Source organism: Mus musculus, chromosome 9, assembly GCF_000001635.26.
Source record: "Mus musculus strain C57BL/6J chromosome 9, GRCm38.p6 C57BL/6J".
Taxonomy (NCBI): Eukaryota; Metazoa; Chordata; class Mammalia; order Rodentia; family Muridae; genus Mus; species Mus musculus.
In genome coordinates this window covers 69,439,204-69,463,592 of record NC_000075.6, presented here as the reverse complement: position 1 = coordinate 69,463,592, position 24,389 = coordinate 69,439,204, and the positions used below count along the sequence as shown (strand labels likewise).

General features: G+C 46.5%; 1 protein-coding gene, 1 non-coding gene and 2 pseudogenes across 3 annotated transcripts in view; 1 reads left to right on the top strand and 3 right to left on the bottom strand.

Moving 5' to 3' along the window:
• Anxa2 (annexin A2) overlaps window positions 1-9,910 on the bottom strand; it is a 38,110-nt gene extending 28,200 nt beyond the window's left edge. Inside the window, exon 1 of one of the 2 annotated variants that reach the window (NM_007585.3) lies at window positions 9,854-9,910. The gene's annotated coding sequence lies outside the window, so the exon portion shown is untranslated. The other variant, XM_006510796.3, reaches the window with a different exon arrangement.
• Window positions 6,562-6,649, bottom strand: Mir3109 (microRNA 3109). Its single transcript, NR_037296.1, has one exon. It is a non-coding gene; the product is annotated as a microRNA 3109 (primary transcript).
• On the top strand, window positions 12,539-13,403 carry Gm4978 (predicted gene 4978; annotated as a pseudogene).
• Gm18587 (predicted gene, 18587) lies at window positions 17,788-18,563 on the bottom strand (annotated as a pseudogene).

Here is a 24,389-nt window from a genome sequence, read left to right as displayed (position 1 = left end):
GAGAGCCTTGCCTCAAAAAGCAAGGTGGATACCACCTGAGGAGACCTCTGACCTCCACTCACAAGTGCACCCAGGCCCATACATATGCACATGCATGCGTACATACGCAAAGAAGTTATTAAACTGTTCTTAAAATGCAAATAGACCAACTTTCTGATATGAACACATCTCTTTGAGGGCTGATCTTGCATTTAAGATTTAGAGCAATTGCAATGTCATCATTGTCCCCTAAATACACTTCAGCAGTCAGGACTGCTATCCTGATGAAAGGCCTTTACCTATTTGTGGAGGAAGTTCTTGGGACGGATAGCCCCACATGCCCAGCCCCCACCACCAAGACTGATTACTACTGAGACAAGATGAGTCATTCTGCATTGTCACACACACACACCCCGAAAAGAAACAGCTACCTCCCCCAAAAGGTTGCCAACAGTGTTTGCACCAAGCAGTTGTCTTGGTACTTGTGGGAATTAAGCTCTCTATTCTGTTCAAGGAACTTGCTTTGCCTAAATGTTTTCTTAAATATATATATATATAAATATAATATGTTATATTTATTACAATATATGACCTAGCCATTTGCCAGCTTACAGGGGCGTTCTGAACCACACAGATTCCAGGCTGTGTGAGGTGGGAGGGTGGGGAGAGATCAGCACTATTCATGGTCAAGATGTACTCACTTCTTGCAAGATGCTCTCTCCCTCTCCTTCTCTCTCCCTCTCCCCCCTCTCCTTCTCTCTCCCTCTCCCCCCTCTCCTTCTCTCTCCCTCTGAAGCCTTTTAAACCAGACAAAAAGGAAGCTCATCCAAGACTTTTAAATGACCTTCACTCCCTCAGCTTCCTCACTGTGTCAAAATCTTGCTGTATCAGTAAACTGTGGTGCATCCTTCCCCCGCCCCCCAAAAAAGGAATATTATTTGGTGCTAAAAAAATTTTCCATCTCAGAAGACACAGAGGAACTTTAGATGCCCATTCCAGAGCGATGGAAACTGGTCTGAAGAGCTGCAGATGGCCGATTCCGGTTATAGGGCATTCTAGAAGAGGCAGCTCTATGGAGACGGTGAGATGATGCTTGGTGGTGTATATGTATATGGTGTATATGGTGGTGTATATGACACACTTGTCAATGGCACACATTCGAAGTGCGGGTGCCTACAGCGGCCAGAAGAGGTTGATGGCTTCCCTGGGGCTGGAGTTCAGGTGACTGTGATCCACTGATGTGGGTGCTAGGAACCAAACTCAAGATCCTCAGTAAGAAAAACAAGAGCCCTTATCCTTAAGCTCTCTCCATATTACTACTATTAACAGTATGCTTTAATGTTTTTAACTTATGTGTGCGCACAGGTGCATGCCCTGGCATACACTCGGAGGTCAGAGGACAACTTGTGGTTGGTTCTAACCCTCCACTATGTGGGTTGCAAGCACTGGACTCAGGTCCTCAGGCTTGGTGACAAGTATCTTTTCCTTGCAAAGCTATCTCACTGAACCGTTTTGTTGTTGTATAATGTGACTAAGAGAAAAATCATATATGCAGCTCACATTCTGTGTCTTTGTCAGAATAAAGTGAAACTAGCACTCTGCATATTAGTGCTGGTCTACAGGAATTCCAGAAAGCCACAGTCCAATCTCGGCCCCCAAAAGCCTTTTATGGAGCCTATACAGATGTCTTCCTTAGCTGACCACCCCCCAGCTCTGTGGTCCAGGTGACTTCAGCTACGCAGTACAGCAAGGTTTTATTGAATTGTTCTTCCCGGCTGTCTGCCCAGCTCTGAGTCCTGCTCGCTCCTCGGATGGCTGCCCTCCCCCAAGTGCCCTGCAGATCAAAGACAATCTGATGTACTACCTCATACTCTCCGTTCCGGTTAATTCTTCTCCCATAGCCCCAACTCCTTGAGAGGACAAATAAGGGGGATTTTGGGGAGCCCCACAAATCTTGCTTTCTGTGCCAGCATTTATAATCACCTGTTCTCCTCCCTGCGGCTACCAACTCAATCTCCCCATCTGATCTTGTCAGATGGCTCAGTGGGTAAGAGCACTGACTGCTTTTCCAAAGGTCCTGAGTTCAATTCCCAGCAACCACATGGTGGCTCACAACCATCCGTAATGAGATCTGGCGCCCTCTTCTGGAGTGTCTGAAGACAGCTACAGTATACTTACATATAATAAATAAATAAATCTTTTAAAAAAAAAAGAAAGAAATCAAGACCACTGCTCCCTCCGACTCCAGGGGAGCACAGCCCTCAGAGATCAGCATCAGGAGTCAGCCACACCTCCCCCTATCCATTCCTGGGAAAAAGATTTAGTACTCAAAAAGTGCTGCTTGCCTTGGCTTTGTCTGTGGCAAATTGGTTTACTTTCTGGCTCCTGTCACTCCCACCCCTTTCCCCCCCCCCTCACAACAGGGTGTCATGGAGCTGGAGAGATGCTCAGTGGCTTAAAGGACTGACCACAAAGGTGTAAAGACCAGAGTTCAGATCCCCAGCACCCACCTAAAAGCCTGGTGGATATGACAGTCCGCCTGTGATCCCGGCGTTCCAGAGGCAAAGACAGGAGCTCTCTGGAGAAAGATGGCTCACTAGTCCATCTGAATGAGAGAGCCCCTTTGTGCTGAGATGTGAAGTTTGGTTCTCATTGCGTAACAAGCACTCTTCACTATTAGCTCCGAAACATGACCTCAAGAGGGGGTTTTAATATGTAACATTTACACCACAACCATTCTGTACCAAAAAAATCCAAAAATATCATAATAAGCCCAAAGTCACAGAGACTGACAAGCAATATGTAAGTGCCTATGCCCATAAATATTTCCTATCTCATGCAAGTTTAATGGCAACCCTATTTTAGCTTAGAGATAAAACACAGCCTTTGCTCCTCTACCTCACCCCGGGCTGTGCAGTGTCTCGCAATAGGGACGTTGCTAGAAGAAACAGAGTGAGCTTTGCTTCTCACTAGGATTGCTAAAACTCTAGTTTGATTACTGAGAATGGGTCAGTGCGTTACACCTCCCCAGGTCAGCAAAGGCCTTTGCAGTGCCAGTGAAGTCTCTGGTAATGGTCAGATCCTCCACAAACTCCGGATAACCACACACTGACATGGCGCTGAAGAGACGAAGAATTCTCACCCTCAGCTTCCCTCCTGTCATGGAAAAGGTTCACTGTTGAACTTCAGTAGATTTCCGTTTACCATGGAAACGCATCTTGGGAGGTTCCTATGAGGGATTTCCTAGTGTAGGGTCATTAGAATGGGAAGACCCATCTTAAATGGGAGTGGTACTATGTCGTGAGCTTCGGTCATAAACTATATACAAAAAAACACAAACAAAAATCCCCAAAGACAGTAAGTATCCTGAGATTCAGCTTTCATCTCTCTGAGCTTCCGGCCTGTGTGTGCACAATGTGACCAGCTGCCTCCTCAAGCTCCTGCTTCCCTGCCTTCCCAGCCGTTACAGTGTATCCACGTCAACTATAAGGTGAAGTAAGCCCCGCCCCCTTCACGGGCTTGTAGTTGGCTAGGTATTTAGTCACAGGAACCTGAGAAGTAAGGAATAGATCACTTGTATGAGAGACACTTAAGAGAATAGCCCTGGCCTGCAGAAGAGCAGGGACCTTTGAGTCCTCTGCCTTTGCGCTTTAGACCCTGATGACTCTTCAATGGACGTTTAACATCACAAAGATCTAGGAAGTAGAGGGCCTAATGGGGAGGCCTCTATGTGTAGGCTGAGAGAGACGAGTCATCAGCCAGAGGAACACGTCATCGGGGGATGGAGATAGTAGGACCCTGTGGAGGAATACATACCTCAGCATATATATCGTATCTCAGGCAAACAAGGGGACAGGCGTGGTAGGAAGCCATGTCCATGAGATGACTCTAAAGCCCAAGGGCCCGAGCAAATGGTGCAAAGTTAAGTTTGGTTAACAGAACGGTGGAAGGTGGGAGGGCCAAAGTGACTAGACCAGTACCAGTTAGTATTGACCCACGCACCAAAACCCAACATTTAAAGAGATCTACAAAAGCCAGCTGTGAAGAGCCACGCCTGTAATCCCAGCTCTTAGCAGTGGAGGTGGGAGGACGGCAAGTTCATCTTTGTCTACATACTGAGTTTGAGGCTAACCTGAGCTACGTGAGACCCTGTCTTAAGGAGCTCCTCCAAAATGTAAAACTCAGGGTGACTTAGTTACAGACACAGCCACCCTCCCCTTCTGGCAGGCTGCTCCCCCAAACTGCATCTCTCTTCCCTGTACCTCAACTTCACGAAGCTGGCCAACTAGTTTCAGCCTGCATACCAGAAAGAGCTATCTGGTGAGCCATCTGCTAGAGAACGCTAAGCTAAGCAGGCTGGGACCTGGCTACACTGTGAAAAGGGCCCTTTCTCAGGCAGGTGTTTTTGCTTAAGAAAATAAACCAGCCAAGTCCTGGCAGACTGAAAGCTACACACCCCTCCAGCCAATCTCAAGTGGCTCTGCCCAACCCCCACTGGTGGGAAAACAGGCCTGCCTCAGCTCCTCCCTAAATGAAGGGAACAGAGTGTCTCCTGTGGCCTTGAAAATATTAGTAAATGAGACTTAACCTGATGGCTCAAGGCTCTCAGGGGCAAAGCTTGGCAGTAACACAATCTGCGTTGCTCTTACAAGGTCAGCCAGGCAGTCGTTTGCCTGTAACAGACAGTCTGCTTACAAATAATTTATAGGTTTGTCTTTAAAACACAAACAAACAAACAAAAACCCTAATATCTAGATCTTATTACATTTTATTGTTTTGTTCGAAAAACCATAGTTACAACAATGACCAGAAAGTACAAATGGCGTTCTTTTTAACCTCTCTCCTGCAAAAAGAAAACCAAACAGAGGTTTTCAAAAAACCTGAGAGAAAGAATCTCACAGGCAACGCTGGAAACAGTAAAAATAAGATTCACAGAGCTAAAAAGTGCTAGTTCCAGGAAGCCCAGATATTAATTTAAAAAAAAAAAACAAAAAACAAAAAAAAAACCCAACAACCAAACCCAGGAGCTTGACAGGGCTGGTTTGTAGGGAATCCAACCTGGCAGTTTCAGAGACACACCCACTGGCAGTTTCAGAGACACACCCACTTGGAGAGTAGTTAAAAAGACAAGTCTGTTGTTGGGTTACCCCAAAACAGATGCCTAGCAACCACCACCACGATGAGTCAATCAGGGAATGGAATGACCTCAAACCAGGATTTTAAAGCCAGAATGTGTGGGGGTGGGAATGTGGAGGGCTGGGTTTCCCCACCACAGCCCTTACTGTAGGTCCTGGACATCGAAGTGTACAGACCACACTGGGATTTTAAACAACAATTAAAAGAAAAAAACCCACGCGTGAATGATGGGAGAGGGAGTTCCCACTCTACCCCACCCTTCACCCCGTTAAATCATCTCTGGTTAACAGAACCTTCTTGAAGGCACATACTTTCCCCCTTAGTTTTATGGTTCTGATTAATGCTTGAGTCACAGGGCCAAGTTAAGCCCCAGCACTCCTGGAATTCTGCCCATGGCCTTGATCAGACTCAGAAGAGGCCTCTCCAGTGCTTGCCGTCCCTCTGGCTGTCTGATCTGAATCAATATTTGTTTGCTAGCTACACACACTGCCACGTTGCCCTGGGAGCTGATAGAGTTGGAGCTGGTGGAAAGAGGCCATCCAGGAAGAAACACGTTCAGGCTTGAGGATCGAAGCCCCGAAGCCCCGGGAGCAGCTACAATTCAATCTCGGTGTCCTATGGCCCGCCCACACACAGGCTTCCAACAGGGCTCGGCTGCCAGAGAAAAGTCCAAGTTCAAGATAATCCACCACACCCTGAACCTCCCTCCCTCTAAGTCTGTGGTTTCTTCTCTCTCCTCCTCCTCCCCTTTTCTCTCTTTAGACGAGGTCTCTTCTGTAGCACAGGCTGGCCTCAAACTCACTATGTAGCTGAGGGTGATCTTGAACCTCCCACCTCCCGGTTTCCTGTGGTGCTGGGGATGGAATCCAGGGCTTGTTCCAGTAGGCAAGTACTCTACCCACTCAGCAACACTACCAGTCTTTCAATATAGTCTTAGCACATGAACATACACGCACAAGCACCCTCCACATAAGTCAGGCTAGGTCACTAACTCTCCTCTCAACATGCCCAGTACTATATGCCTGTCCACCAGGAACACTCCATCTTGATCAGTGGGCATTTAAGTGAGACTTTAAGTCAAAGACAATCATAACGATGTCACCTAGCCCAGATCTCCTGCCCTGCCAGAACTGAGTGTGTAGAGGACACTTCCCACACTGTCCAGTCATGTGACTTACTCTTTTCTCCTGACTTCTGGGACTGACAGTACCTAGCGTATAGTAGGTGGTTCACACACTGGGTCTTCCTGTTTTAGGTCTACTTTGTCATTTCCAAAATAGTTGCCTTTTTCAATTTCCTTTCTCTACCCAGGACTGTGTGTTTAAAATCCAGGCCTGGTTCCACCCATTCAGACCTGGGAGCCCCCATTTCCAGCCTCTGAGCATCTTCACGCAGCCTAGCAGCTCATCTCAGGGCAGCCTCTTCCCATTTGTGCTAAGCGCCTTGTACCATCTCCACAGTATCTGGATGAGATGGCCCTAGCTCTGCCTCAGAACAGCATGGGAACCATCGCATCCATTTACAGGAGCAGGCAGAGAGCCAGATGACGACGACAAAAAGGTAGCAGAAGGGACGTGGGAGATCCACGTGGCCCTGTGACTCCTTAGAGCTGTGAGTGTCCTCTGGGTGTGGCCAGGAGACAAAGGGCACACACAAATGGTTCCAAGTCATTCCTGTGGTCAGAGTGTCCACATCAAGTCTGGGATTGGAACTAGACTACTCCAGTGCTGCAGATGGGTACCCTGAGAAGATCGGAGCTCGGATCATTTAAAAACTTCAGTGTGCATCCTAGCGGGAACATCTGGAGATCATATCAGTGGACCCACCCAGAATCACAAGTCCCCTCCACAACACGGATGGGCACTGCCTCTGGTAACAAAAGGAAAACCACGCCAGACTGTGAATGGGTGGAAAGAATTTCTGTTAAGGCCTGGAATTTCCTCTCTCGTGGCGCACAGCTAGAGAAGGGTGTGGTCGGGGGAATTATTTGTAGGTGCAAAAAAAAAGAGAACAGTCAACTTCTATTCAAATCTCACAGTTGATTCCGCAGACAGGGTAAACCCAGGGATTCTGTACACTTCTTTGGGATAAGCTCAACTCCAAGCCCAGCTCTATTAACAACTGGATGAAAGCCAGGAAAGGAGACCCAGCTAGGTTTGGGAGTGGATATTAATCTGAGGAAAATATAAAATGTCAAGTCAAATTGCTATCTGCCCAGTCAATTCGCTTATCTTGTCTCTTGTTTTCTTTCCCAATAGGTTCAGCATCTAAAAACTAAGGATGTGTGAGTGTGTTTGTGTGAGCGTGTGGATGTGCACATTGTGTGCATATTTATGTATATGTGTGTCCAGTCCACTGTGTATTCTCAGTACCATTACCTGTGATTAGGACATCATGGATACTACAAGATAGTTTGTAAAACAAATGGCCCATAGTGCCTGGTACTCCTTTTGTAACACAACCACCTTTGCTTGATGAAACAAGTCTCCCTACAAGCCAAGAGTTAGAGCAAAAATTCCCATAAATGCTCACACATATTAATCTGGGCCCAAAGGTTCAGGGAGAAACCACAGTCCTCAAAAATCAATAGCAATTTAGAAGAGTTCCTGCCTTGCCAGGAAAACTACTTAAAGCAGAGACTAGCCAGGAAGCTAATGACCAAGACTGCCTGCCTAATGCCAATCAATAGGGTACTTTAATAGCTCAAAGACACAGGATGTGAAACATTGAGGCACCAGTCCAAGGCCTCTGTCAAAGCCTCAAGTGCTGCCTGGCTAGTTAGTCAAACTTCCTGAACCTCTAACACACCGAACAGGAAACCCTCAACCGAGAGATGCACCTAGTGGGTTGCCCTGCTGCAGCAGACCTGATGGGTGCTTCTGGAGAAACCCTTGGACTTCAGATCAGCTGTGTGCTTCGGAGAGCGGAAGAGGACAGGGATCTCTCTGCCCTGGTCTCCTCTGCTGGCTCCAAGTTCCCTGACTCAGATCCAGAGTGCTTCATACTCTGAAAGGAGCAGGAAGTGGGTGGGACTGCAAGTCTCCAAAGCCAACCTAACAGGTCAAGGGACACAGGCTGCAAGACAGTGGGAGGAATGCAGGAAACAGAAACGGGAGAAGGGTTTCCAATTGATAGGATTTATGATTTGATCAAGACTATCTTTAGAACTAAGGGAGAAAAAAATTGAGCCCCACATCAGTGATTTATTCTTCCTACCCACAGATCACCCCTCACCCTCCCCAGTTTGCATTCTGCTCCCCTGCCTTTAGCCAGAACTCGGATACACTGCAAATTAATCTTTTTCTGGTGCTAGCTTGGGATTCCAAACACATTCTATAGCTTTGTTGGGGTTGGGCAGGGAAGTGGCTTCCCGAGTCCAAGTTGCAGACCCACCTAATTATACTCCTGAGTGTTTCAGGCTGAGGATCTTGAATTCCAAGAGTTTATGGTTGCTTTTAAGGGCTGGAGTTGAATATGGCATAATAGTTCACACATGAATAGCTTTTTCAAGTTCTGGGAATGAAGTTCAACCTACTACGGTACTCTACCAATTACCAATAAGCTTGATCGTGATCATAAGCTCATGGTTTTTTTCTTTTCTCTCTCTCTCTCTCTCTCTCTCTCTCTCTCTCTCTCTCTCTCTTTTTTTTTTTTTTTTTTTTTTTTTGGTAGTTGGGTTTTTCCCCCTACAGGAATCTCACTTACTATGTAGCTCAGGTCGGATTCAAAAGGGATCTTGCTGCTCCAGTCTTCTGAGTGTTGAGATTACGGCTCTGTCTCAAGTAACAGTTATTTTGTTGCCTTTGCTTTGCTTTTACATTTGCATGACACTGTTTCAGTACGCTTTATTTAGCTATTTTTGAATGAACTTGTTTTCGGAAACCTTCAATAACTCAGTGTGAGTGGCGCTATCAACAGCAGAGTTCGGAAACCACTTTCATAGATAAAGAAACTTCTCCAACCACAGCCCTCCGCGCCAGCTTTGGAACCTGAGGCCCAGGAACCACGCCCTTTTCTATAGACCCTATCAACTGATTCATGGTGGCATCAGCACAGTCAAGGCAACGTTCCCTACAACCACCCGGGGACACTTCCTTCTGCACACATTCTAAGCGAGCCACAAACTCCCCAGAAGAAATGAAGTCTGAGGTCGCTGACCTAGCAGACAATCTAGCGTTCATGACGAAGACTGAGTTGAGATTGTAAAGAAGGGCACCCAGTAGTCAAGACTTGAGGTTCTGGTGCCCCCTGGACCTCCCCCAGGTACCCTGCTCCGACTCCACAAAGGCACGTCCCTCAGTTGCAAGGAAATTCACCTGAAATTGCAGAAGTTACGGTCCAGAGTGAGAGAACGCAGTGCGGAAAGCGAAGTGGGACTTCTCACTGCTGGGCCGGAGGCTCCCCCAGCGGCCACACCCAGTCCCCCTCCTGACATCTAGCACGTCTGGAATGCCGCCCCCTCGGCTCCCCGCCCCACAAAGGGTCTCCCCGTTCCGAGGAAACCTCAAGGGGAAGCACGCCCCGACCCCTGCGCCCCGACCCCTCAGGAGAGTGGCATGCAAAGAGCACGGTCACTTGCGGGACACTTTGCAACTCTGTTGCAGGGCCTCGCAGATCACCGGGTGGAGTGGGTCCCTCTCCGTGCCTCCCGGGGTCCCCATCGCCGGAGCCTGCCCGCTCCCCGTTCAGCACCGCAACCCCGAGGCCATAGCGGGCGACCGGGCCGCGCCCCACTTACCTGGGCCGGGCACGTATCGCTGAGAGCCTCCCTTGAAGCGGAGCAGCCCGGCTGGGCTGGGTGGGGCTTTTATACCCGCCCCATCCTCCCAGCGCGAGGCCGCCCCACATCCCCTCCCTCCCCGGCCTGTTCCCACCCTGCTGGGTGACTCATCCAACTTGGAACGTAGCCCAAGCCCAGTCCTGCCCTACGTGACAGCTCCACCGCCTCCCCAGGCCCTACAAGTATCCACCCATTTCCCCCGCCCAAATCCCCTTACTCCTAGAGTACAGGGCCCTGCTCAGGCTGGCTCTGGGTTATTAAGATTTCAGCTGCTTGGCTTGCCCAACTCACTTCTTTTGCTTTTAAAAGGCTTCTAGGCAGCGAGGTAATGGAGGGTAGAATTGTTTCAAGGCGCATATATTTGGATTCCTCTGAACTGGGCCGTTGGCACCCAGCTCTCCATCACTGTCTGCAAACATATTAGCTTAACCTCTGGTCACCAGCTGGAGCAGTGTGAGGAGGGTGTTCGCTTGGCCCTGCTTTACACAGTCTACTCCGCCTTGTAAATCAAAGCGGAGAGGCCTCTAACCAGCTAGGGAGACTAAGAGGTAAGGCTAGAAGGTACCTCCTTCCCCCAGTACTCCAATACACCCCAGGTCCTACGGTCTTTTCCTAATTGTAGGTTATTGAAGGTTTTTCCCCCTTCTCATTCCTTGACAAACTGTTTCTCTGGGTCATATTGTTTCTTTTCTAGCTTGCTTTTCCAGGAAACAACGCAGTAGTGAACTGTGTTTGTGGGTGACTGTTCACACCGCATTAAACTTCAAGCTAGCAAGAGAGCTGGAAATACCTTAAACACTAGTTTTGGTTCTTTTGTTTTGTTTTGTTTTGTTTTGTTTTTGTTTTTCAAGGCAGGGTTTCTCTGTATAGATCTGGTTGTCTGGAGACTAGGCTCGTCTGGAATCAGAGATCTGCCTGCCTCTGCCTCCCCAGTGCTGGAATTAAAAGTGTACACCACCACCGCTGCCCAGTCACACTAGGTCTTTCAACTCCGTCCTTGCAGAGTCTACCTCTCTGCTTTCTCTAGGTTCTAACGATTCTCTTCCATCTAGTTGTGTGTGCTTGTGGTTCACTCGTATCACACGTGGTCACGTGTATCACACATGACCTGCAAGGCGCTGTCAGCCTCTAGGATGCTGTCCCTTCAGAGCACCCACCTTGGCCCAGCTTGTTATTTGAGACAAGGTATCTCTTTGGCCTGGAGCTCACAAATTAGGCAAGATTGGTTGGCCAAAAAGCCTTCTACCTGAACTTGGAACAGAACTCAGGTTCTTAAGCTACAAGATCTTAGGCCACTATCTTCCCAGCCCTGGTCCCTTCTGATATCAACATCTGTTTATACTTTCCACTACGGTCTCAATTCACTCCTAGGAACCAAAGGATGACAGTTAGGGGAAGAGATAGGCACAGTGCCCACTGTCACATAGACAGGTAGCTGTGAAGTTGGCCCCAGCAGAGTGACAAACAGAAAACAAGATATCCCTTTTGATACAATGTCTGATTTACATTCATAGTGCTTCAGTGTGGGCAGCTTTAAAGACAGAAACCTTGTTTATCTGACTACTGGGGGTGAACATCTTGGAACATAAGACACAGGCACACACTACCAGCAAGCAGTAGCCTGCCTCCCTGGGTTATTTCTCCACCCAGGCCCGCAGGCTCCACATTCCTGCATGTGTGAGGGAGGGTAGGAGGTCCAATGTCAGAAGTAGCATTGAATTGACATCATGTGAAACATAAAAAAGCCACCAACCATCCAAAACTATTTTTGACTTATTGTGGACATCTGGCAAAGCTAAATGTACAGAGAGCTGTATGTGGCCAGGCCTCATTTATGTCCTGCTGAATACGAGCTCTTTCTTCTTGTCCTATCTCCTTAGCATCTCACATTCCATCGGGGGATCTCATTGGTTCTGTCTGCAAATTCATCTGATACACGTTTTATCAAAAGCCAATCTGAGGGGACTCTTCCTTGAGACACAGTTGGGATGGTTTGGAAATCAAATTAACCAATGCCAGCAACGATTGTATTACACTGAATACCCTGACTAGATAGTTTATAAAAATCCACAAAAAGGTCAGATGGGTGGGGGATGGGAGGAGGTAAAGTGCCTGCCTTGAAAATCGTGAAGACCAGAGCTCAGTCTCCAGAATCTATAGTGAAAGCTGACTGTGCTACCTGAGGTAGCCCAGACCTAGGGCTTTCAGTTGGCTCATCCCAACATCTACCTCATGCAGGGCCTGTCCTGCAGATCCAAAGCCGCAGAAACTTCCAGACACAGGGCATCTACAGGATATCCGAGAGGAGTCACAGTGAGGATCCAGTATTGATGGTGCAGCAGAAGCCAGAGGCCTCTAACCAGACCAAGAACTCACTGCAATGAACACTGCAAGAAAAGCTGTTTGAGCAAAGGGGTGTACTGTGTGACACACCATGACACACTGCAGTTTCCATAGGGAGGCTTTTTTTTCTTTTTAAGTTTTTTTTAATTATTATTTTTATTTTTATTTTTTTATTTTTTATTTTTTTGTAGAGGAGGTTGCAAGGATGGAGGACAGGTAGAAAGGGACAGGGAGATGAGTGGGGTTGGGGTACATGATGTGAAACTCATAAAGAATCAATAAAAAGTTAAAAAAAAAATCTCTCCACCAGCTGAGCAAGATGCCCAAAGGGCAGAAGGCCAAGGGGAAGAAGGTAGCCCCGCCCCCCGCCGTCGTCAAGAAACAGGAGGCCAAGAAGGTGGTCAACCCTATGTTTGAGAAGAGGCCCAAGAACTTCAGCACTGGACAAGACATCCAGCCCCAAAGAGATCTAACACGCTTCGTCAAATCCCCCCCCCCCTACATCAGGCTGCAGTGGCAAAGAGCCATCCTCTTTAAGCGGCTCAAAGTACCTCCTGCCATTAACCGGTTCACCCAGGCGCTGGACAGGCAGACAGCTACTCAGCTGCTTAAGCTTGCCCACAAGTACAGGCCAGAGACAAAGCAAGAGAAGAAGCAAAGGCTACTGGCCCCTGTTGAGAAGAAAGATGCTGGCAAAGGCAACATCCCTACTAAGAGACCACCTGTCCTCCAAGCAGGAGTCAATACAGTCACCACCTTGGTGGAGAACAAGAAGGCTCAGCTGGTGGTGATTGCCCATGACGTAGAGCCCATTGAGCTGGTGGTTTTCCTGCCTGCCCTGTGTGAAAAGATGGGGGTGCCCTACTGCATCATCAAGGGAAAGGCCAGGCTGGGGCACCTGGTCCACAGGAAGACATGCACCACTGTTGCCTTCACACAGGTTAACTCGGAAGACAAGGGTGCTCTGGCTAAGCTGATGGAAGCTATTAGGACCAATTATAATGACAGATATGACGAGATCCGTCGCCACTGGGGAGGCAACGTCCTGGGTCCTAAGTCTGTGGCTCGCATTGCCAAGCTGGAAAAAGCAAAGGCTAAAGAACTCGCCACTAAACTGGGTTAAATGTACACTGAATTTTCTGTACATAATTATAATTACAAATTTTTTTAAAGGTTTAAAAAAAATAGCCGACTGTGGTGGTGTGCCCTTATATGTGTGCCAGCATCAGGGAGTTGGGGGTTGGAGTGGGTCTGCCAGGCTCTCTGGCCAGCCAGCCTTCCCTACTTGGCTTGTTGCTGGCCACTGAGTGATCATGTCTCAAAAGAGTCCCTGAGGAATTGTAATAGAGGCTGTTCTCTTGTCTCTATGCACACATGCACACTCACACTTACACACACTCACACACACACACACACACACACACACTTACATACACTCACATATACACACACACACTCATTCACATATAGACTCATACATACACACCCCATCACACACACATATACTCACATATACACACACTCATTCACATAAATACTCATACATACACTCATACACACACTCACTCACATATACACACTCATACATACACACACACATACACACACTCATACACACATACACACATACATTCACATATACACACTCACACACTCATTCACATATACACTCATACATACACACACACACACTCACACACATGCATGTACACACATACTCATACATGTACTCACACACACACATACAGACAGGGAAAGCTCTCATTCCAGCCTAACAGCAGTTTGTAAAAGTGTCAGGAAAGCTCTGTAGCCATGTTAGCCTCTGAAAAGCCAGTTTTCCCCTCAGCAGGACTAACTCTGGTCCCCTGCAGGTCATGGGGACAGTGGTCATTTTACTAGCTTTTAAGTCTCTTCAGCTCTAGCAACTCTGGACTCAAAATAAGACCTCAGGCAGATTCTGTGAAGCTCCTGTCATGACCTAAGCCACACAGAGGCCGCCACGTGGACAAGTCACTTTGTTTTGAGATATGTTCAGAAACATCTGTAAGAAACATCTGCAGGACACCGGTGTTATTCTCAAACATCCCAGGTCCTTTGCCTCCCCACTGATTTGTTACAAAGCAGCCAGAATGATCTTGCTCAAAGGCATTTCAAGGCTTTTTTGAGTTTGTTTGGTTTGGGTATTATTTATTTTTGAAGCAGGGTCTCATGTATCCCTGGCTGGTCTTGAATTCACAGTATAGCGAGGATGACCTGGCCCCTCTGATCTTCCAGTCTCTACTGCTTCAGTGCGGGGCTTACAGGCATACATTATCACGTTTGCATTTTTATAGTGGCAGGATTGAAGCCAGGGCCTTGTGCACACTGGGCAAGCACTATATCTACTGAGTTACATCACCAGACCTCTATGACACAACTGGATAAAATGACCCACATTCCTGACATCTTTCCCCTTTACTCTGAGGATTGTGCCAGGACTCAGGTTGAGCCTCTGCATGCTTCTCCTCCCTGTGCTCAGTTAATCCATTCTTAGGCCAACTCACAGGGATGCTGCCTGAGCCCACTCTAATGTTTATTTTATTTTATATGTATGGGTGTTTTGCCTGCATGTATGTCTGTGTACCACATGCATGCCTGATATCCATGAAAGCCAGAAGTGGGCATTGGATCCTCTGGAATTGGATGGCCAACTGTGTGGGCACTAGGAAATCTGAGTTCTCTGGAAGAACAGCCAGTGAGTGTTCTTAACTACTGAGCTATCCCTCCAGTCCGCAGCAGCTTAGTTCTTAGTGCATTTCACTGCAATTGAGGGAATAGGCAGTGTTGGGAATTGAACCCAGGGCCTTGCAAGTGCGGGACAAGTGTCCTATCATTGAGCTAGCTACCTCTTTGAAGGTAAGGCAAAGGATGAATATCTCAAATCCTATCAGTCACTATCATTTTTTTTCAACCAGCATTTTCAACATAATTTTGCACATTATTTTGTCTTTGTATTTGCACACAGGTATTTAGAAGTTAAATATCTGTCATCAAGGAAAAAAACCATAATTCCGCAGGCAGGACGTGTTAGTCATGCTCTTACATCTATTCCGAAAAAGAGCAATATTTTTCATAACTTACAGTATGAATGAGGGGCTGGAGAGATGGCTCAGCGGTTACAAGTGTCCTGTTCTAGCAGAGCACCTGAGGGTGGCCCCGAGCACCCAGGTAGGAGAGCTCACAACTGCCTTTAACTCCAGCTCCAGAGGTATCTGATGCCTCCTGCTAGACACATAGGGACTTCACTTGTAGTGCTTATCCGCCCCCCCACACACACACAGCGTCATACACATGAATCTTTCAAAAGGATTTAGTTAGTATAAAAACATACAGAAAATATCATTTTACTGTCAACTTTATTAAAGGCTACCTGATATATTTTGAAAGCTTTGAATATATTTAAATTTTAAATACCAGATCCTGTTGGCTGGAGTGTTTTAAAAAAGCTAAACAGAATAAGATATTAGTAATTCAATTATATCCATGTTAGGCCTTAAATGTAAATACATATATATGTAGGTACACCCATGTACACACAGGTGTATGTAAATACACAGGAGAAAAGAGGCCAAATTGATCATGGCTGCCTTTTGGAAAGTGCACATCAAGAGAATGATCACCTTTTAAACGTATTTTTTAAAAAATGACTCATTTATTAACATGCGTATAAATGTTTGCCTGCGTGTATATCTGTATACCACATTCATGCATAGCCTATGTAGGGCAGAAGGCGACATTGGATCCCCTGGAACTGGAGTTAGAAGTGGTTGTGAGCCACCATGTAGGAGCTGAGAACCAAACTAGAGTCCTTAGGAAGAGCAAGCAATCTGTGCTCTGAACCACAGAGAAATCTCTCCAACCCTCATTTATTAATATTTTGAGTAGCGTCTCTTGTATACCAAACTAGTTTGGAACTCTGATCTCTACCTCCCAAATGCTGGGATAACAGGGACATGACCCCTCTCCAGTTTTATACAGAGCTGGGGATCCAGGCTTCATACATACCATCTTATCTGCATTCAAATATTTTTAATATTTTTCCTCCACATGAAGAAAATCCAATTATTAAGAAAAATATCTACAGATGAAGGACAGGTTGGAACACTATAGCGCTCTCTGCTGATAAAGAAAACCCTGCACACTTAGAACATGCGGATGAAGGGCACAAACCTCACTTGAGGTTGATTCTCTACTGGTGATTTAGGATTGAACAATCAAGGCAGGGTGTACATGGAGCATTTATGAAGAACACAAATACATACTGGGCACATATACATAGCAAGACATGTGGAGGCATGAAGTTTATGGGAGGGGTACAGTTGGTGACTTTATTCCCACGACTCTGCATTGTTTGGGTTGTACCTTATCTCCTGGTGCTATGCATGTGTGGGGGGCTTCACTCTCCGACTAGGAGCTGCAAGGTCTGCTTTGTAAAGCCCTGCCCCTGGCCAGTGTGGACCTCCTAACAAATGTCCCCAATGCTGCGCAGCTGCCTTAGCTGAAAGGGACTCTAGTGAGCGCTGGGAACCATGGACTTGAAAACAAGAAACATCATATTCTCTTTCATCTTTAAACCTAGGTCCGGAATGAGCACCGTGTACTATGTTTAGGTCTAGTGATCTTGTACACACAGCTGAGCATTGATTCACAGAACAGGTTTTTCTTATTTACTGAAAAGGCCATGTATTTTTTATAAGTAGAAGTACTTTGAATAATTAAATTCTGGCCTAACAAATAGATCAATAGATCAGGCTTTTTTTCAAGTTTAACTCTTTCTCTTTCTCAGATTCATTGTCTGTGCCAACTTCACTGATGTTAGTGACGATTACTGACCCTTCACATACATGGTTTCCATACCCAGATGTTTAAACATCTGCTCACAGAAAACCTTTGAAAATGAATCATGTGCCTGCATTGAACATGTACATCATCCCTTAAACAATACACTAAGACAACTACTTACAGGGCGTTCACCTTACATTCAATTTTATAAGCAATAAAGATGGCTTAAAGCAAGAGCGTCCAACCTTTTAACATTGCAACATGATGGTACAGTGTGTGAAAATGTTGGGCCACACTGGAAACTCTCCAGGGCCACATAGTTCTCTATGGGCTACAGGCTGCACATATCTGGAAAGTACACGGGACAGTGTGCACGCTTGTAATGGGAGAGTGTGCAGATACTGTGTCATTTTATATAATTATATTTTCATTTCATTTCAGTTCTAAACACTGTGGTATTAAATAAAGTCCAAGTGGTACTGAGTTGGTCTTTGTTCAGCCTTCAGCTCAAAGATGAAGCAGGGCTGAGGCCAGGAACATAAGAACACCATTTACCAAGGCAACTAACTGAACAAGGGGGTCTAGCACCAGAATCATCTGCTGAGACAAAGCAGGGTGCTGAGGACAGGCTCTTCTTCCTTCTATGGTACTGACTGAGACTGGGACTCCAGCAGGAGCCACTTGGATGCCATCAGGGAAGTATTGGGCCACCTATGGCTGGCTAGTCAACTGCCATTGTCATGGGCCGGGATGCTACCCCCTAGAAGGGAAACCAATGGTTGTAGTTTCTACCCAGGCTGTTCCCCAGCCTCTTGGATTTCCTCTTGTCTGGCTTTCTCCAGGTTTTCACGATCCATGATGGCCTTGTTTCTGAGGAGCCAAAGACTGGGAGACCCCAGCCTTGACAACATCACATACTGTGTGTATGCCAACAGCTCCTGTCCCCAGCTCCTGTCCCCAGCTCCTGTCCCCAGCTTCTGTGACGGAACAATGGCTCTACCAACATCATATAGTGACTTCCTATTGCTCTTGCTGTTTCTTGAATTCACTTCCCATAACTGAGAGCCTCCCACCTTATTCTGTGGTCATGGGTATCAGACACAGCAGAGAAATGAACCCCAGATTTCCTATCATGGGGCCCTTTAGTGGCATTTTGCTCCTTGGAGCTAGTAGGTTGGTTAATGTAGTCATGGGTCAGTACCCCCAACCTTAGATTTGGGGTGAGCCGTATAGCTGCATTAGTTAGCCACACAATTGTTTATAGCCAGAAAACCCTGACTAGAAATGTCACATTCCAGAGTGGCTACACTGCATGCACACGGAATCTGTCCTGTAGTGTCACACTGGGTCAGCCATGCAGGAAATTAAACCCCAGTTGACCAGTATGACCTGGGCCTATGCTTTGGTCAAAGCTAGGTGTCTTGGTGTGGTCAAAGATCTGGGCTAGTGCTAACTTACCAGTTAGACCTCCTAACACAAAACCACAGATCACTGCTAGTTAAGACTGGTGCTTAGTGTAAGAGAGAAGTCATCAGGTAGCGCACTAGAATCATATGTAAATCTGTCTCCATGGTCTCATTAATGCCTGCCCAATGACTTTGCATTTACTTAGTCCAGCCTGCCCGCTCTCTGGGCCCCATCTTCATGGTTCTCCTGTGTCATTTTAAAGATGGGATCTGAGCATCTTCAAATTTTGTTACCCATGGGAAAGGGATCCCCAGAATGCATTCCAATACCCTGGAAAATAAGGACTGACTGGACTACAGGTCCCCCAACATGTTTTCAGATCCTGCGTTGTTTAAATGTGTATCTGTGATTTAAAAATGTTTCTTTATAGTCAAATGAAGCTGGACAAAGTTATTATCATCATCGTAATCACCATCATTATCACCACCACCACCATCATCATCATCGACAGAGTCTCTCTACATAGCCCCGGCTATATGAGAACTCACTATATAGCCGAGGCTGGTCTTGAACTCACGGAGATCCACCTGCCTCTGTCTCCCAGGTACTTGGATGAAAGGTATATGCCACTGGGCCTTCCAGACACAGCATTATTAAAAATAACACCAGAGAGCTGTTAAATATCCTTAATGCTCTGTATTCCTAATAATATGTGACATGCCTGTGAGAACAGGGGTGACAGCTAGAGATAGGAGCATATGGTGGGGACACACGCTGTCACCATTGACAGGCATAGGGAGAGCGGGAGGGAGTGGAGCCCTATTTTGTTACTCTCAAGGCCAGAGTTGATGCAGAAGGACTAGGCCATAAGAGGATGCAGGGAATTGAGGTGGAGCTCAGCTAGACACCGACGGAAGCCTAGGGCACTATGATCCATTAACAATATCTACAGGGCAGGGCGGGGGGGGGGGGGGTGGGGGACAGAAACAGGAAGTGAAAACAAGTCTCCACAGGTGGAAGAACAGAGAAATTTCCAGAAGAGATGTCAGGAAGGGGCGGGCAGGCTGCCTGTGGGCTAAGGGGGCTTCACTGCTCTGCGATGCTCACTGCAGGGTGACAGCAGTCAGGCCTAGAGTGGACAGCTCGTTACAAAGTCACCCCTGCCATTTCTTCAGAAAACAGAGCCAAGAGAGGAAGAAATGGAGACTTAAGGAGGAAGGGGCAGGTGAGGGGAAGGCCAGGAAGGGTGGGGGGGACACTGTGCATAGTGGGATTGGATGGGTCTGAGTTCCTGCCCTGGGTACATCTGGGGTTTCTTACCTCCCCAGTGATAGTCTCTCAACGTCTGGGAACTATGCAGTTTGGGCCAGGTTACCTCTAAGTTCCTTACAAGCTTCGAAGTTAATAAAATTCTGCAAAGGTAGAGTCTCCAATTTTCTCAGACTGCTAAATCAATCACTAAATGAGTCCCAGTCCAGCTTTATTATTCAGGTGTTTGGGCTTCAACCCCCTCCCTTAGCATGGCAGCATCTGCTTTTCTCGGGAGGGATGGATGCCTAACTGCTTTCTAAGAGGGTGGGTCACAGGATTGTGCTAGAAGCCAAAGGCAAAGCTGTTCACTCGATTCTAGTTCACTCTTTTTTCTCTCTCTCTCTCTCTCTCTTCTTGGTCATCCCCACATCCCAGTGCTCCACTCCCTGATCTGGAGATTGGCCAGATGATCTCACTGGTCTTTCCCGACTCTGGTTCCTATGATTCATCAGCTATAGCAACCAGGGTGGGGTCAAAGACACAACTCCAGTCTCAGGCTATGCAGCTCAAAAGGAAGGACTCAGAAAAACTGTTAGGAGAGAGATACAGATAGAGAGAGGGACAGACAGAGAGAGAGACAGAGACAGAGAGACAGAGAGAAAGAAACAAAAAGACAGAGATAGACAGAGGGACAGACAGAGAGACAGACACAGAGAGAATGAATTTCCTTTCTTATCAAATTTTTATAAATATTTTTCTATAAAATTAGAGATTAAAAAAAGCTTATCCTGTAATAGATGGAAGCATTCTTGGTTTGGCTCCTCCATGCCCCTCCCCGCTAAGCTGCCAGGATCAATATGGTTATAACCGTCCCTGACTTCCGGGATGGGTTCATCTATTGCAGCCAACATTAGACTCCACTAAGTGTCAGGCACGGCACTAGACTGGGCTGGGCAACAGGAACTATGGAAGCAATAATTATAAGTTGGCAAACATCAGAAAAGAAACACAAGTGTCTGAGAACACAGGAAGAAAAGACCAGCCCTGTGAGGGACAGTTAACCATTAGAGAACAGCAAGCCACTCTTTCTGAACCAATGCTTCAGTTACTCAGGTTTCTTTGAAGTTATTGCACAACCTAAAAGTCAAAGAGGAAATAGAATACACGCCCATGCCTTCTGGACAGGCAGGAAGTGGCTGGGCAGAGGTGTGACTGTTTATTTTTATACCACCCATCCAGAATAAAGGTTGGTGGCGAGGTTGGTCACTAGGGACATGATTAATCACTCCATTGTGAGACTATCTTCCACTGCTTAAGTATTTCTGTCAAAAGCAAATCCTGGTCATAGTTTTGTGGAAAAGCTAACGGTCACTCCCAGCCAAGTCTGGTGACTAAGAGGGCAGAAGTTAGCAGGAGGATAGAAAACTGTCCGGTTGGGGTTAAAGGTACACAAAGCCACGGCCAGGCCCTTAGTTGAGGACACTGATTTATGAATGCAACAGGATTGCATTTGTTTTAAAGACATTTAATCATTTTGATATGAGGTTCAAAGTAGAGATCTGTTAGCCCAATCAAGCTTTTATAGTTTGCTGATATACTAAATAATTCAGAAAGAGCAATACTACTTTAAAAATTACTTGTTTGGAGGGAAGGATAAAGTGGTAAAGGTTCAAGGGCTGAGGTGGACATTTCAGTGGTACCATAGTTATAGGTAAGGACGCTACAACAGAAGGCTCTTAAAAGCTAACACACCAAGGGCTGAATAGGAGTATAGACCGGTAATGCCAGTAGAGGTAGAAGACAGTTCAAAGCCTTTCTCAGTCACATATCCAGGCTAGCCATGGGCTAAATATACAGCCAAGGATGATCCTGGACTTCTGATACTTCAACTTCCTCAGTGCTGGGGTTATAGGTATGTGCCACCATGTTTAATCAAGTCAGGGTTACATGCTAGGTGGGCACGCTCTTAACTGAGATACATTTTCAAACCTGAGCTGTTTTTAATTTATTTATTTATTTTTACTTTGTGTGTATGAATGTTTTGCCTACATGCATGTGTGTATACAACATGCATGTCTGTTGGATCCCATGAAATTGGCATTACAGATGTATGTGAACCGTCTCATGATATTGGGAATCGAACTTGGGTCCTCTGCAAAAGTAATAACTGTCATAATTGCTGAGCCATCTCTTCAGCCCCTGAGCTATTATTTCTTAAGTGACTTTCTTGGAAAGTCACTGATCTTTTTTCAGAGCCAGAGTTTCTTCAAATGATGCATCCGGAGTTCAATTCTCCATAGAGAACGTGCAGAAAGAAGCCTGTACTTTATTTAGCTCTATGTTTTCAAGTAAGCACAGATACCTGGTGTGTTCACAGGAAGGCTGCATGCAGAACTCACCACCCTAGGACTTAGCTATCTCTAGGACATTTGCCACTGAACCTCCAAGCCAGGGCATGGCTGCATTCCAACAATTATGGCAGGTTTGTTTGGCATTAAAGACATAGGGTGGCTGGCTTGCCCAGGAAGAGCTTTCACTGTGTCCTTAGGCTTCCATCAAAAGGTAGCTTCCCCATACTGCCCTCAGACTGCCTTCATTCCCAGCCTATCCTCCATCTCTTGTACAATGAATCTCTTTAGAGAAGGTCAGCCATGTTGCCTACTCTACCCCAAGTCCCATGAAAAGCTTTTGATTAACCCCCATGTCAGCAGAATGTTCCACAATGTTCCCCCCACAAGTCCCCTGAGCAGCATATCCTGTAGGCTGACTCCTCCTCTACTTCCCCAATGGAGAGGCCTTCACCCCACGGGGTGACCTGCTATTCCAACAGCTCATGGCTGTATGTGCTCCTCCGCAGGGTTGTACTTTATCTCCCAACTTGAGATTCCCAAAACTCCTTTCAAAGTTTGGTCCCAAATAGTAGTTATGCCCCTCATTGATTCAATCTGACACCGATTCACATTTACACTGACTTGCCACCTAAAAGGAAATTTTCTATCTATTTAAGTTGCTATTCGATAAATTAAGCATTAAGTGGCTAGCCTGTAGAATATGCTGAGAAGCATGAGGACTTTAGCAATAAAAAGACCCAGGCTTGAAGAGAGAAGAGATAGGGTTGAGAGTCAACCTCAGTGCTAGTCCCAACCACTCTTCTAACAATCGCCAGCTCTGGAGGACTGGTAGAGAGCTCATTTGGTAAAATACATGCTGTGCACCCCGCCTTCCCCCACCCTCCCAACCCACATAAAAGAGCCGGGCATGGCGGTAAACTTGGAATCCCAGCACTAGCGAATGGGGACAGAGAGATCTCTGGGTCTTGTTAGACTGGTTGATCCAGAGAGCTCTGGACACAGAAAGAGACCCTGTCTCAAAAACAAGGTAGAGAAAAACTAAAAACAGACCCAAGGTTGACCTCTGGCTTTTACACACACACACACACACACACACACACACACACACACACACACACACACACAGACACACACACCCACCCACCCCCCACCCCCCACACACATGCATGCACACACATGCATGCACATGCACACACATGCACACACGCACACAGGGCTGGCTACCTCAAAGCTTATCCACTGACATTTCTTAACCCCTCAAAGTTGTAGCTGACAGCCGTAGCCTGCTGGATGTGAATTAGCATAAGCTGGCTGCTGGGAGGCAGAAGGCTTCCTGTCAGCAAACTCAGCACTCCCCTGGATGCCGAATGACATTTTGGCCCCGGGCACTTACTAAGTTACATAGTGCTGGCTCCTTATGAGTAAAAGTTTGCAGGCACTAGGGTGTAGCATTAAAAAGAGCCAAACTGAATTAGGGACTGACCGACCACTCTATTAGCCTCCCCCGCCACCCTTCACACACTGGGGCACAAAGACGGTCAAGCTTAATGCTCTGAGATTTCACAACTTCCTTCAGCACTCTTACTGTACTCTGAAGCCACTAACTGGTTGTGCAACTGTGTGAGATTGTAGGTTGGAGCTGGACAGAACTGTCATCTGCCTGCAGAGGCACTGGGGAGTTAGAATTCTCATCACTTTTGGTAGGGCAGAGGGCAGACATACTTGCAAAATGCATTCTAGTGTGTCATTCTGCAGGACAGTCAATGTGTTTGCAATATTTTGAGGCCCTAGACTATTTGGTTAAACATAAAAGACTGATTCTACAATATACAAACTGGAAGTAAAATACACTATATTTAAAAAGGACTTTTTAATTTTTTCTTTTCTTTTCTTTTTTTTTTTTTTTTTTTTTTTTGGTTTTGCGAGACTGTATAGCCCTGGCTATCCTGGAACTCACTTTGTAGACCAGGCTGGCCTCGAACTCAAAAATCTGCCTGCCTCTGCCTCCTGAGTGCTGGGATTAAAGGCGTGTGCCACCACACCCAGCTGGACTTCTTTAAATTTTTATGCAGGTTATTTTGCCTGCATGGCTGTGTACTATGTGCATGTAACATGCAGTACTTTTGGAAGCCAGAAGAGTGGGGACGGTCCATATCCTGGAACTAGAGCTAAAGACATTTGTGAACTGCCATGTTAGGGCTGGAAACTGAACTTGGGTCCCTGGAGGAGTAGCCAGAGCTCTTATCCATGGAGTCCTCTCTCGCACCCAATGCATTCTATGCCTTAGTTGTACAGGAGTACTAACTCTCTCACCCAATAAA